Here is a 14,864-nt window from a genome sequence, read left to right on the forward strand (position 1 = left end):
CACTCGCTCTGTCCACGTCTCTCCCTCTCACTGTCTGTCTCTCCCCTGTTTCTCTATCTCTCTTTTCCCTCTGTCGGTTTCTCTCACTCTCCCCCCTGTCTTTATCTATCTTCCCCTCTTTCTTTTTTTAGCTTCATGTGCTCTCCTTCTCTTCCTCTTGTCTCTGTCTCATCCCCTCTTCCCTCTCTCAGTCTCTCTCTCTCTCTACTCTCTCTCTTTCTCACCTAACTCTTTCTCTCTCTCTCTCTCCCACTCTCTCTCCCTCTACCTTCTCTGTCTCCTTTTACTCTCTCTCTTTCCTTCATTCTCACCCTACTCTCTCTCTGTCTCTCTCTCTCTTTCCTAATCGCCCTACCTCTACTCTGTCTGTCTCTCTCTACTCTCCCTATTTCTCTTGCCCTGTACTGTCTCTGCCTGTACCTTCTCTGCCTCCTTTCACTCTGTCTTTTCCTCTCTTTCTCACACTACTCTCTCTCCCTCTTCCTTCTCTGTCTCCATTTACTCTCTCTCTCTTTCTCTCTTTATTACACCACTCTATCACCCTCTACATTCTCTTTCTCCTTTTACTCTCTCTCTCTTTCTCTCTTTCTCACCCTACTCTCCATCTCTCTCTCGCTCGCTCTCCGAGTCGCTCTACCTCGACTCTCTCTCTCCCTCTCTCCACTCTCCCCATTTCTCTTGCCCTCTACTCTCTATCTCTGTACCTCTCCTCTCGGTGATAATAAACGAATTGGCTAATGATCTAGAGCGGAAATGAGGTCACACTTTTCACTGAGGTTTATCATGATTTGGAATGCATCATCTGAAAGAGCGGTGGAACGATATACCATCATCACTTTCAAAGGGCAATTGGACATGTCCTTGAAGAGGACTAATTTGCAGGGTTGTGGGTGAAAAGCTGGGGTGTGGGACTAAATTGCGCAGTTCTTTCAAAGAGCCAGCACAGGTATGACGGGCCGAATGTGTGGTAACATTCCTGGATTCCGTTGACTGAACAGCCCAGAAACAGGCCATTCAGCCCAACAGTTCCATGCCAGTGTTGATGCTCCAAACGAGCCCCCTCCACTCCTTCTTCGTCTAACCCTATCAACATGTCGTTCTATTCCTTTCTTATCTCATTGAAACATATAAAATAGAATATAAGATCTGAGGGGGTTTGACAGGATAGATGCTGAGAGACTGTTTTCCCTGGCTGGAGAGTGTAGAACGAGGGGGAAGAGTCTTCGGATCAGGGGTCGGCCATTACGACTGAGATGAGGAGGAATTCCTTCACTCAGAGGTTTGCGAATCTTTGGAATTCTTTCCCCCAGAGAGATGTGGATGCTCAGTCGTTGAGTATACTCAAGGCTGAGATTGATAGAATTTTGTACTCTAAGGGAATCAAGGGGTTTGGGGATCGAGATGGAAAGTGGAGTTGAGGCAGAAGATCAGCCATGATCTGATTGAATGGCGGAGCTGGCTCGAGGGACCATGGACCTAATCCTGCTCCCATTTCTTATGTTCTTGTGATCTTACTCACTCATGTGTTTATCTCGCTTCCCCTTAAATCCATCTTTGTTATTCGTCTCAACTACTCTTTATGGTAGCAAGTTTCACGTTCTCATCACCATCTGGGTAAGGAAGTTTCTCCTGCATTCATTATTCGATTCAATTCGATTTATTAATGACTATCTTATCACAATGACCTCTGGTTCTGGTCTCCCGGCAAGTGGAAACATCTTATCTACGTCGACCCTATTAAGCACATAATTAATCTTAAAGATCTCTATCACGTCACTCCTCAGTCTTCTCTTTTCGAGAGAAAAGAGCCCTAGCTTGTTCTCTCTTTCCTGACATGTGTAACCTCTCAGTTCTTTGGTATTGTTTCAGAAAACTGTCCTAGATGCACTCTAGAAATGTATTGCCCTTATGTCCCAGTCTAGGTGAAAATTAAAATCTCCCTTCATAACTGCTTTGCCCTAGCTACAGGCTCCTCTGATATCCGTATCTCTGTGTAGGGTCAATAATTCCTGTTTGAAGTATTTGCTTCATTAATTGAATGCATTTCATGCCCCAGTTCACCTCAGTTGGTTGTGATCTCCAGTGTGATCGAGCCGTCTACGGGATCATGCTCTGAACAGCAACTTGATTCTCTGATCTGGGACTGACAGCACACCCGTTTTAAACAGACACAGAATGATCCGGGACCGACAGCACCAACATAAAAATACTTTTTCAGTGCTCTAAGCAACTGAGCTAACCGGCCACTTCCTAGAAGAGCTGCTGACACTTTCAGTTTACTTTGCAACGTTGGCGTTCCCGGGAAACGAATCCTCTGTAGCTGCCTCTCAAAGAAACTGCTGGAGGGTAGAAATTTATGAAGATATACAACATGGGCCTGAAAAATCTGTAATCTCTGCAACAACGTGTCGCACAGGCCTGAAACATCTCTAATCTCTGTAACATTGTATAACTTAGGCCTGAAACATCTCTAAACTCTTTAGCATTGTATAAAATAGGCCTGAAACATCTCTAAACTCTGTAACATTGTATAACATAGGCCTGAAACATCTCTAAACTCTTTAGCATTGTATAACATAGGCATGAAACATCATTAAACTCTGTAACATTGTATAACCTAGGCCTGAAACATCTCTAAACTCTGTAACATTGTATAACATATGCCTGAAACATCTCTAAACTCTTTAGCATTGTATAACATAGGCCTGAAACATCACTAATCTCTGTAACATTGTATAACATAGGCCTGAAACATCTCTAAACTCCGTAACATTGTATAACATAGGCCTGAAACATCTCTAAACTCCGTAACATTGTATAACATAGGCCTGAAACATCTCTAAACTCTTTAGCATTGTATAACAAAGGCCTGAAACATCATTAAACTCTGTAACATTGTATAACATAGGCCTGAAACATCTCTAAACTCTGTAACATTGTATAACATAGGCCTGAAACATCTCTAAACTCTTTAGCATTGTATAACATAGGCCTGAAACATCTCTAATCTCTGTAACATTGTATAACATAGGCCTGAAACATCTCTAAACTCTGTAACATTGTATAACATAGGCCTGAAACATCTCTAATCTCTGTAACATTGTATAACATAGGCCTGAAACATCTCTAAACTCTTTAGCATTGTATAACATAGGCCTGAAACATCTCTAATCTCTGTAACATTGTATAACATAGGCCTGAAACATCTCTAAACTCTTTAGCATTGTATAACATAGGCCTGAAACATCTCTAATCTCTGTAACATTGTATAACATAGGCCTGAAACATCTCTAAACTCTGTAACATTGTTTAACATAGGCCTGAAACATCTCTAATCTGACCTCTCTCTCCTGCTCGCTGATCGACTCTTTAATATCTCAACTAGTCTGGTCTCTCTCCCACCCGCCCCACTCGGGCAGTCAGCAGCATGATTCGAAGTACCGAGAGCAACACTTTCATCATACACAAACATATACAGTCACATGCACACACATACAAACACATATAGGCACATACATTCACATAAAGGCACATCCGCACACATCAATTCGCAGTTGCACACACACATACACACGCACATGCACATACACATGCATACAGACACATACACACATATACATGCATATACATACATATAAAGGCACAGACACACACATAAGGACACAAAACAAACATAACATACATATATAAAGGCACATACATACATACACACACATACAGGCACACACACAAATAATGGCACCTACACACACACACGGGAACATACACACATACATACACATTCACACACGTAAAGCCACATACACACTTCGATATACACACACAGAAAGGCACACACACACACACACAAATACTCTTACATACTCATTCAGGCAAATACACACACATAAAAGCACATACACACACATACACACATAGAGGCACATACACATACATCAAGGCACATACACAGACATACACATACACAAACATAAAGGCATAGAATCATAGAAAGTTAAAGCACAGAAGGAGGTCATACGGCCCACTGCGTCCGTACCAGCCGACAAAGAGCTATCCAGCTTAATCGCACTTCCCAGCACTTGGTCCGTAGCCCTGTAGGTTACGGCACTTCAAGTGCTCATCCAAGTGCTTTTTAAATGAGTTGAGAGTTTCTGCCTCTACCACCCTTTCAGGCATTGAGTTCCCGACCCCCACCCACCCTCTAGGTGAAATCTTTTGTCCTCAACTCCCCTCTAATCCTTCTACCAATTACTTTAAATCTATATCCCCTGGCACTGACATCTCTGCTGAGAGAAACAGGTAATCTCGATTCACTCTATCAAGTCCATCATTATATTATATACCTCAATTAAATCTCCACTCAGCCTCCTTTGTTCCAAAGAAAACAACCCCAGCCGAGCCAATCTTTTCTCATAGCTAAAATTCTCCAGCCCTGGCAATGTCCTCGTAAATCTCCTCTGTACCCTCTGGAGTGCAATCACATGCTTCCTTTAATGTGAGAACAGAACTGTATGCAGTTCTCAAGCTTTGGCCGAACCAATGATTTATACAGTTCTAGTATAACCTCCCTGCTCTTATACTCTATGCCTCGGCTAATAAAGGAATGTATTCCATATGACTTCTTAAGCACCTTACCCACCTGTCCTGCTCCCTTCAGGGATCTGTGGATACGCACTCCAAGGTCCCTTTGTTTCTCTACACCTCTCAATATCCTCCCATTTATTGTTTATTCCCTTGCCTTGTTTGCCTTTCCCAAATGCATTATCTCACACTTCTCTGGATGGAATTCCATTCTCCACTTTCCTGCCCACCTGACCAGTCCATTAATATCTTCCTGCAGTCTACAGCTTTCCTCCTCACCGACAAGTACACGGCCAATTTTTGTATCACATGTAAACTTCTTGATCAAGCCCCCACATTCAAGTCCAAGCCATTAATAGATACCACAAAAAGCAACGGTCCGAGTATTGAGCCTTGTGGAACCCCACTGAAAACAGCCTTCCAGTCGCAAAAGCACCCATCGACCATTACCCTTTCCTTCCTGCGACTGAGCCAATTTTTGATCCGATCAATCACTCTCCCTTTCATCACGTGGGCTTGTACTTTTTGACCAGCCTGCCATGTGGGACCTGGTCAAAAGCCTTGCTAAAATCCATGCACACAAGATCAAACGCGTTACCCTCATTGACCCTCCTCGTCACCTGCTCAAAAAATTCAGTCAAGTTAGTCAGGCACGACCCTCCCTTAACAAATCCATGCTGACTGTCCTTGATTAATCCGTGCCTTTCTGAATGACGGTTTACGTTATCCACAGAATCGATTCAAATAATTTGCCCACCGCCGAGGTAAGACTGTTTGGATATATTACTCTATCTATCTCTTTCTCCCTTTTTAAACAATGGTACAACGTTAGCAGTCCTCCAATCCTCTGGCACACACGTGTAGCTAGGGATGGTTGGAAAATGATGGTCAGAACCTCCGCTATTGCCTCCCTTGTTTCCCATTACAGCCTGGGATACATTTCATCCAGGCCTAGTGTTTTATCTGCTATAAAAGATGTCACTCTCCTTAATATTTGCTCTCTCACTATGTTTACTCCATCCAATATTTCACACTCCTCCTCCTCCTTAACTTCAATTCCTGCATCATTCCTCTCCTTGTGAAGACAGAAGCAAAGTATTCATTAAGAACCATACCCACAATTTCCACCTCCACACATAGGTTATCGAATAGCCCGTACCTTTTCCTTAGTTATCCTCTTGCTCTTTATGTATTCATAAAATATTTTAGGGTTTTACTTAATTTTAATTGCCAATATTTTTCTTTGCCTTCCTAATTTCCTTTTTAATTTCACCTATTTAATTTAATTTCACTTTCCAAACATCCTCTCGGCTTACTGCTGTATTGAGCTCTTGGTGTCTGTCATAAGCTTCTCTTTTTTGCTTTATCTTAACCTGGATGCTCCTTCTCATCCACGAGGCTCCAGATTCGGCAGTCCCAGCCTTTATCTTTGTGGCAACACGTTTACTCTGAAACCCTTGAATCTCTCCGTTTAATGCCTCCAACTGCTCTGACACTGATTTACCTTCAAGTAGCTGTTTCCATTCCACTTTTGCTCAATCACTTCTCAGCTTAATAAAATTGGCCTGAACCCAATATTGAACATTAACTCCTGTTCTATCTCTCCCCCACCCTACTTCATCTAACCCTATCAGCATGCCCTTCTATTCATTTCTCCCTCGTGTGCTTATATAGGGATTTAAAAGGGATTTGGGTGTCCTTGTAAATGAATCATAGAAAGTTAGCATGCAGGTAAGACAATCAATTAGATAGGCAAATGGCATGTTAGCCTTTATTGCAAGGGGATTGGGTTAAAATAGTAAGGAGGACTTGCTACAATTGTACACGGCACTGTTGAGATCACACCTGGAGTACTGAGTACAGTTTTGGTCTCCATACCTAAGGAAAGACAAAGTTGCCTGAGAGGAGGTGAAACGAAGGTTCACAAGGTTAATTCCGGCTCCCTCGATTCATCTATGTTTGTGGAAATACGCTTGGCAGAATAGCAGGTATTGCTTGCCAGCTGTTCAAAAATTTCAGATCAAATTAGAAAATGATCAAACAGATTCAGTTACAGAGATGGACTGTCAAAAATAAGGGAAAACAATGTCCAGAAGATTTATAGAGAGAAGCAAATCAGAGGCATGGATAATTCCTGGATAAAGAAGAGTGTGTATATGTCACTTGAAGATGGAAGGTAATAAAATGAGTTCAGGAATCGAGGTTGAATGAGATGTGGAGGCGGAGGTGCAGGAGAAGTTAGAAGCAAAAGCAGGCTTCCCTCTCGAGCAATGGCAAAGTCTTCCAGGACCCCAGGCCACTGGTGGGCCTTGCACATCCTGAGCAGCTCATTTGCGAACTAGGGGTGCAGAAGCTGTGATCAGCTTATGCAATGTGTTCAGAGTACAGGCTGGGCTCAGTGTGAAATTGTTTGTGTTTGGACAGTCCTGTTGCATCAGGGATCTTAACCTAGAACGAAGACACGGACAGAGAGAGAAAGTAAGTGACAGACAGATAGGAAAAAGTGACTGGTGAAAATAAGAGAGAGAGAGACTTAGAGAGAGAGAGAGAGAAGAGAGGGTAGGAGAGAGAGAATGAGGCAGAGAGATAGAAAGGAGGGAGGGAAGATATAGCAGCAGAGATGGAAAGGAAGAGAATGAGGCAGAGATAGAAAGAGGAGAGAGAGACAGGAAATCGACAGAAGTGGCGAGAAACAATGAGGCAGAGAGAAGAAAGAGGGACGACACAGATGGAGTGAGGGGGAATGAGAGCGAGGCAAGAAGAGGGAACGTGAGATAGAGAAGAGAGGAAGGCAGGAAGTGTAAGAGAGAGGAGGCAGAGTGAAATAAGCGAGAGGTAGAGAGAGAGGGATTGAGAGAAAGAAAAGAGAGTCCCCGTAAAGGTGAATGAAAGATAGAGAACGAGGCAGTGAGTGACAGGGCCAGAGATAAAGAATCAGAGGCAGAGAAAGATGAAGCATAGAGAGAAATAAAATAAGTCAAAGAGGGAAAGAGTGAGAGAAAACGAGACCGAGGGATTTGGCAGAGGCAGGGAGAGAGAGAGACAGAAGGTGGAACATATTTTATCCCTGCTTTCCTACACAGTTAAATATTTCTTATATTTTTTATTCTTCTATATTAAGAGCGTTGTTGGGTTATAATCACAGATTTTGAACCCATAAAATTTTGCTCAGTAAGTATTGATTTTGAGACAGTTACTGATGTCAGAGCAGGTTCATCCAGAAGCATCGAGTTATACTGCCAGCTACACATGGGTCTCTGGTCAATCGCCCCCTGCATTGACAGATCAAACTCTTCCAGGTCAGGTACATCAAGGGTCAGATAGAGAGTAAAGCTCCCTTTACACTGTCCCCATCAAATACTCCCAGGGCAGGAACAGCACGAATTGGATAAAGAATAAAGCTCCCTCGACACTGTCCCATCAAACATTCCCAGGGCAGGTACAGCACGGGTTAGATTCAGAGTAAAGCTCCCGTTTCAATGTCCGATCAAGCAATCTGATGGGCCTGATGCAATGTGTGTCTCCTTCCAATCTGCCTGAAAAAACCCGTTCAAGTGAGATATCTTGAACCTTGAATGGTCAGAGTGCTGACACTCTGGGACACCTGTCTTATCTCAGTAACTTTCTGACTGTGTTATTAGGCACTTTCAGAGATTCCCTGCTGTGGTCTCCTCTTCCCATTACCTCCGATTCCAACATATTCCCGCAGCCTCATAAGACCCCTGAACACCCCATCCTCGGACACAATGATCCTAAAGAGAAACAAGACACGGATATGAAGCAGTGATCAATGCAGTGAGATTTATTTCTGAGTACAGCCCATTATTCAGACAGCAGTAATACAGGGTCAGGGGTTGTGGGACCTACACAATCAAACAGAGCCTGCTCCCCGTGAACGAAGGTTTAATTCAGTGAGAATTTGGAGAGCTCGGGCTGGTGAGAATCCATCACTGGATCTTTCACTCGTTCGGTCTACAACAATGGAACCCAACGCCGCAGAACAGCGGCAGAGTCTCCTCGTTTGTGTTAAAGGGGCCTTCACGACACATTGCTCCAAACGAGCTGCAGCTTTCCTTGTGCACTAAAATCCAAAACGAAGAGTTAATTAATTGACCGTTCTGAACACAGAGGGAGGGAGAACAATGAGAAAACATGAAGCTGAGTCTGTCCGTGTTACTGGGACTGACTCTGGACCACACATGAACCTCAGCTCATTTGTACTACATTAAACCTCACACTGACCCCTCCCCGACCTGTACAGACTCACTCTTTGTTCTCAAGGGCAGCCCAATAGTTTTTCCACAGAATGAAGCCCACCGTTCCCGCTATATGAGACTAGAGACAAAGAAAAGAAAGATCTGACATTTATATAGAGTCTACACCGTTAACAGAAGGGCCCAAAGAGTTTCACAGACAAAGGATTATTTCTGAAGTACCGGCACTGTTTTGTAACCAAATTGCTCACAGCAAAGTCCCACAAACAGCAAATCAGATTTGACAGTGTGGGGAGTTTCTGGTGATGTTAGTTGAGAGAGTGATGTTGGTCCAAGACACCATGAGACCTCCCAGCTCTTCAAATAATGCGACAAAGTGTATCCTGCCCCATGAACAGGTAGACAGGGTCTCCGTTTAAAGATTAATCCAAAAGGTGACACCTCCAACAGTGCAGCACTCCCCCAGTGCTGGGCAGTATGTACTGGAGTGGGACATCAGCCCATAACTTGTTCACTCAACTCCCAACCTGAGGTAAACTGACACTCGGCCACTGAAAATTGATCGTTTCACCGCTTGACTCCTCTACTTAGTTCGTGTCCTCATATTCTGATCTTTATGAAGGCTGCAGAATTATTAGGATTCAGAAACCTGTTTTGAAACCCTTTTGATCCAATCCCCTCCCCTCATGTTCTGAAAATCTGACTCATGTCCGAGGAGCGGTTCCACAGACGCCTCCAGTATCGCTCCCAATTCACCATTCTTCATCTGTGCGTATGAGCAGTGAGTTTGGGGGAAATGGGCTGAAGGAGTTCCCGATCCCGTCCACACTCTCACACTTTGTAGCAGGCAGCACTGATCGGGAGCAGGGACTGTGAGTTTCTCCCTCCATAGTACCTGTGTACTGAGGCCAATTACAGAGTCTCCCAAACAGGTCAATGCTCCGGATGAGATCCACTGACTTGGCACCGGCCAGTAATTTGCGCTTTAATTCCTGGTCTGTTTGGAACATCACAAAACCCCCACTATTCCCACTCCCCGCCCAGGTACCGACTAAATAATCGGGGAATTTACCTGTGGAACTGGTTCAGGATAAATTCTTCAATCATTCTTAAATTAATATTTAATTAACCAATCAAACCGTGAGTTTCAGGCAGAGAATAAAATAGTTTAAACAAAACTTGGTGCTGAGAGATCAAAGTAAGTTACGTTAGCCACCTCCGCCAACCCAATAAAGTGGAGCTCGAGGTTTCTCCATTCCAGCAGTGATGGACTGAGTCAGCACCAGGACTCCAAATACCAAGAGCAGAACTTTCATCATCTTCCACTGAGTTCCTCAGAGTCAGGATCAGACGGCTGGAGTACACAAGTTCTGTATCTAGACTCAGAGAGTTTGCTGTATTGATAATCTCATACACGGGGAGGGATTCTCTGAAAATATCCGGAGAAAAAGAATTTCCCTTCTGTGTGACCGTCGATCAGTTGGCAGCTTGCCTCAGTTGGCAGTTCTCAATCTTTCAGATCACAAGGTTGTGTTTTGGCCCCACTTCAGGTTTAAAACATGAGCTCATCTGATAGGTTGTGCCAGTTACACAAGCAGGACATTTAACCCTTAACTCGACCCCAAGGATTGCATTCACATCAACTCTGAATCAGACCCCTCACTCGTGCCTGCTCCCCGTGCACTTTAATTTGCCAATTGGACTGATGTCTCCTGCGGCGAGCCCCTCTCGGGCAGTGATGGACTGAGTCAGCACCAGGACTCCAAGTACCGAGAGCAGCGCTTTCATCGGATCTGGCACAGAGAGTTTGTTGCATTTTATCATCACACACACGGGGACTGACTGGTCTCCGAAAATATCCTGGGAAAAGTGTTTTCCTTTCTGTGTGACTGCTGGTCAGTTGGCAGGTGGACTAAGTTGGCAGTTCTTGATCTTTCACATCACAAGTTAGTGAGCTGTGGCCCAACTTAAAGGCTTAACATTTGAGTTCAGGTGATAGAATGTGACAGGTACACGAACAGGACATTTAACTCATCAACTCCAACTACAGTATTCTCTCCACGTGAAGTCTATATATAACCCATCGATCCTGCTCACTCCCCTTGCTCTTTAATATTTCACAGACTGATCTGTGTTCCACCAGTAAACAGACACAGAATGTTCCTGGACTGACTGCACATCGCATTAAAAGGGCACGGAATGACCCGGGAATGGCAGCACACCCCTTTTAAACAGACACAGAATGATCCGGGACTGACAGCACATCCCATTTAAACAGACACAGAATGATCCGGGACTGACAGCACACCCCTTTTAAACAGACACGGAATGATCCGGGACTGACAGCACACCCCTTTTAATCAGATACAGAATGATCCGGGACTGACAGCACATCCCTTTTAAACAGACACAGAATGATCCGGGACTGAGAGCACATCCCTTTTAAACAGACACAGAATGATCCGGGACTGACAGCACTTCCCTTTTAAACAGACACAGAATGATCCGGGACTGACAGCACTTCCCTTTTAAACAGACACAGAATGATCCGGGACTGACAGCACACCCCTTTTAAACAGACACAGAATGACCCGGGACTGACAGCACATCCCTTTTAAACAGAGACAGAATGATCCGGGACTGACAGCACATCCCTTTTAAACAGACACAGAATGATCAGGGACTGACAGTACATCCCTTTTAAATAGATACAAAATGATTCGGGATTCAAGTTAAGGATGAGTGTGAAATATTGGATGGGATAAACATCGTGAGAGAGGAAGTATTAGGGGATTCGTATCTTTGAAACTGGATAAATCAGCAGGGCCGGGTGAAATGTATCCCAGGCTGTTGAAAGGAAGCAGTCAGGAAATAGGGGAGTATTTTACAATCATTTTACAAACTCCACTGGATACAGGCCTAGTGCCGGAACATTGGAGGACTGCTAACATTGTACCGTTGTTCAAAAATGGAGCGAGGGATAGACCGATTATTACAGGCCAGTCAGTCTAACATCAGTGGTTGGCAAATTATTGGTATCAATTCTGATGTACGGGATAAAGTATCACTTAGAAAGGCATGGACTAATCAAGGACAGTCTGCATGGATTCGTTAAGGGGAGATCGTGTCTGATTAACTGGATGGAATGTTTCAATGAGGTGACAAGGAGGATCAATGAGAGTAGCGCAATTGATATTGTCTACAAGGATTTTAGCTCGGCTTTCGACAAGGTCCCACATGGCAGATTGGTCAAAAAGTAAAGGCCCATGGGGTCCAAGGGAGAGTGGCAAATTGGATCCAAAATTGGCTCTGTGAGAGGAAGCAAAGTGTAATGTTTGATGGGTAGTTTTGCGACTGGAAGGCTGTTCCATTGGGGTGACGCAATGTTCGCTACCAGGTCCTTTGCTTTTTGTGGTATACATTAACGATTTGCACTTACACGTAGGGGGCATGAATAAGAAATTTGCAGAAGACACAAAGGTTGACAGTGATGAGGAAAGCTGGAGACTGCAGGAAGATACAAAGTACTGGTCAGGTCGGCAGAAAAGTGACAAATGGAATTCAATCCGGAGAAGTGCGAGATAATGCACTTGGGGAGAGCAAACAAGGCATGGGAATACACAATAAATGAAATGATACTGTGAGTTATAGAGGAAATGAGGGACCTTGGAGTGCATGTCGACAGATCCCTGAAGGTAGCAGGACTGATTGATGAGGTGGTTAAGAAAGCATATGGAATGTTTTCCTTTGTTATTCTAGGCTTGGAATATAAAAGCAGGGATGTTATGCTGGAACTGTATAAAACAATGGTGAGGCCACACCTTGAGTACTGCGTACAATTCTGATCACCACATTGGAGGAAGGATGTAATTGCACGAGAGAGGACGCAGAGGAGATTTACGAGGATGTTGCCAGGATTGGAGAATTTTACCTATGATGGCAGATTGGATAGGCTGGTGTTGTTTTCCTTGGAACAGAGGAGGCTGAGGGGTGATTTGATTGAGGTGTACTAAGTTATGAGGGGCCTCGATAGAGTGGATAGGAAGGATCTATTTCCCTTAGCGGATGGGTCAATAATCAGGGTGCATAGATTTAAAGTGATTGGTAGAATGATTATAGCGGAAATGAGGATTCTTTTTTCACCCTGATGGTGGTGGGTGTCTGGAACTCACTGCCTGAGAGGGTGGTAAAGGAAGAAAGCATCAACTCATTACAAAAATGCCTGGATGTGCGCCTGAAGAGCCGTGACATTCAGGACCACGGACAAAATGCGGGAACGCGTGGCTTGTTTCTCTGCTGGCGCGTACACGATGGGGAGAATGGCCTCCTTCTGTGCCGCATTTTTTCTATGATTCTATGATTCTAGGCATAGAATGATCTGGGACCGAGAGGACACGCCTTTTAAACAGACACAGCTTCTTTCGGGACTGACAGCACACCTCTTTTAAACAGGCCCAGAATGATGCGGGACTGATATATATTAATCACCTGGACTTGAGTGTACAGGATATAATTTCACAGCGAGCAGAAGAGACGAAACTCAGTAACACGGTAAACAATGTAGATGATAGTAACAGGAGGACACATACGGACTGGTGAAATGGGTCCATCCATGGCAGATGTAATTTACCGCATAGAAGTGTGAAGTGATACGTTTGCTAGAAGAATGAGGAGAGGCAATATAAATTTTAAAGGACGTGCAGGAACAGAGCGATCTGTGGCTATACGTGCACAAATCTCTGAAGGTGGCAGGACAAGTTGAGAAGGCTGTAATACATGAGAGATCCCGGACTTTATTAATAGAGGATAGAGTACAAATGGAAGAAGAATATGCTAAACCTTTGTAAAACACTACTTAGGCCTCAACAGCAGTATTGTGTCCAATTCTGGGCATCACATTTTAGGAAGGATGTCAAGACCTCAGAGAAGGTGCAGAAGAGATTTACTAGAATGATTCCTGGGAGGAGGAACTTCAAATATGTGGAGAGACTGGAGAAACTGCTTTACTCTCCTTAGAACAGAGAAGGTTAAGGGGTGATTTGATCGAGGTATGCAAAATCATTAACGGTCTTGACAGGGTAAATAATTAGAAGCTGTTTGCAGTGGCAAACGGGTCGGTAACCAAAGGACTCAGATTTTAGATAATCGGCAAAAGAGCCAGTGAAGACATGCGGTATTTTTTTTCGCAGCGAGTTGTAATGATTTGGGATGCGCTGCCTGAAAGGGTGGTGGAAACAGATTCAACAGTAACTTCCATACTTATGTGTAAAAGGGAATTCGATAAATTCTTGAAGGGTAAAACAATGCAGGGCTTTGAGCAAAGAGCTGTGTAATGAGATTGGTTGAATAGGTCATTCACAGAGCTGTCACAGGCACGATGAGCTCTAGTCTTTGAAAATAAATGTGTAACATCGGCCTGAAACATCTCTAATGTACACCACAATGTGTAACATAGGCCTGAAACATCTCTAGTACATACAACAATGTGTAACATAGGTCTGAATCATCTCTAATGTATACAACAATGTGTAACATAGGCCTGAAACATCTCTAATCTCTACAACAATGACAAACACAGGCCTGAAACATCTGCTAACGCTACAACAATATGTAACTTAGGCCTAAACCATCTTTAATCGCAGCAACTATGTGTAGCATAGGATGGAAACGTCTCTGATATTTGCAACAATACATGAAATCGGTATGAAATATCTCTAATCTATGTATCAATGTATAATATCGGCCTGAATCGGCCTGAAATGTCTAGCATAAGACTGAAACATCTCTAACCTCTGCAACAATGTGCAACATAGGCTTTAAACAAAGCTTGTAACAAAGATCTGAATCATTTACAATGCCTAAAACAATGTGTACCATAGGGCTGAAACATCACTAATCTGTAAAACAAGGTGTGACATTGGCCCGAAACATTTCTACCCATTGCGACAATGTGCAACAAAGCCTTCAAATATCTGGAATCTTTGCAACAATGTATAACATTATCCTGAAACAGCTGGCATCTCTACAACAATGTGTATCATCGGCCTGAAATATCTGCAATCGTTACAG

General features: G+C 43.7%; 1 long non-coding RNA gene across 3 annotated transcripts in view; it reads left to right on the forward strand.

Moving 5' to 3' along the window:
* The window catches only part of LOC137315161 (uncharacterized), a 69,532-nt gene that overhangs the window by 36,908 nt on the left and 17,760 nt on the right, over positions 1 to 14,864 (forward strand). Inside the window, exon 3 of one of the 3 annotated variants that reach the window (XR_010961337.1) lies at positions 2,057 to 2,575. The exons of the other annotated variants lie outside the window; for them this stretch is intronic. This is a non-coding gene — a long non-coding RNA (uncharacterized lncRNA). Of the gene's footprint in view, positions 1 to 2,056; positions 2,576 to 14,864 lie in introns of those variants that run through there. 3 annotated transcript variants of the gene reach the window in all.

The sequence above is a fragment of the Heptranchias perlo genome, unplaced genomic scaffold (genome assembly GCF_035084215.1).
Source record: "Heptranchias perlo isolate sHepPer1 unplaced genomic scaffold, sHepPer1.hap1 HAP1_SCAFFOLD_54, whole genome shotgun sequence".
NCBI classification, from domain to species: Eukaryota; Metazoa; Chordata; class Chondrichthyes; order Hexanchiformes; family Hexanchidae; genus Heptranchias; species Heptranchias perlo.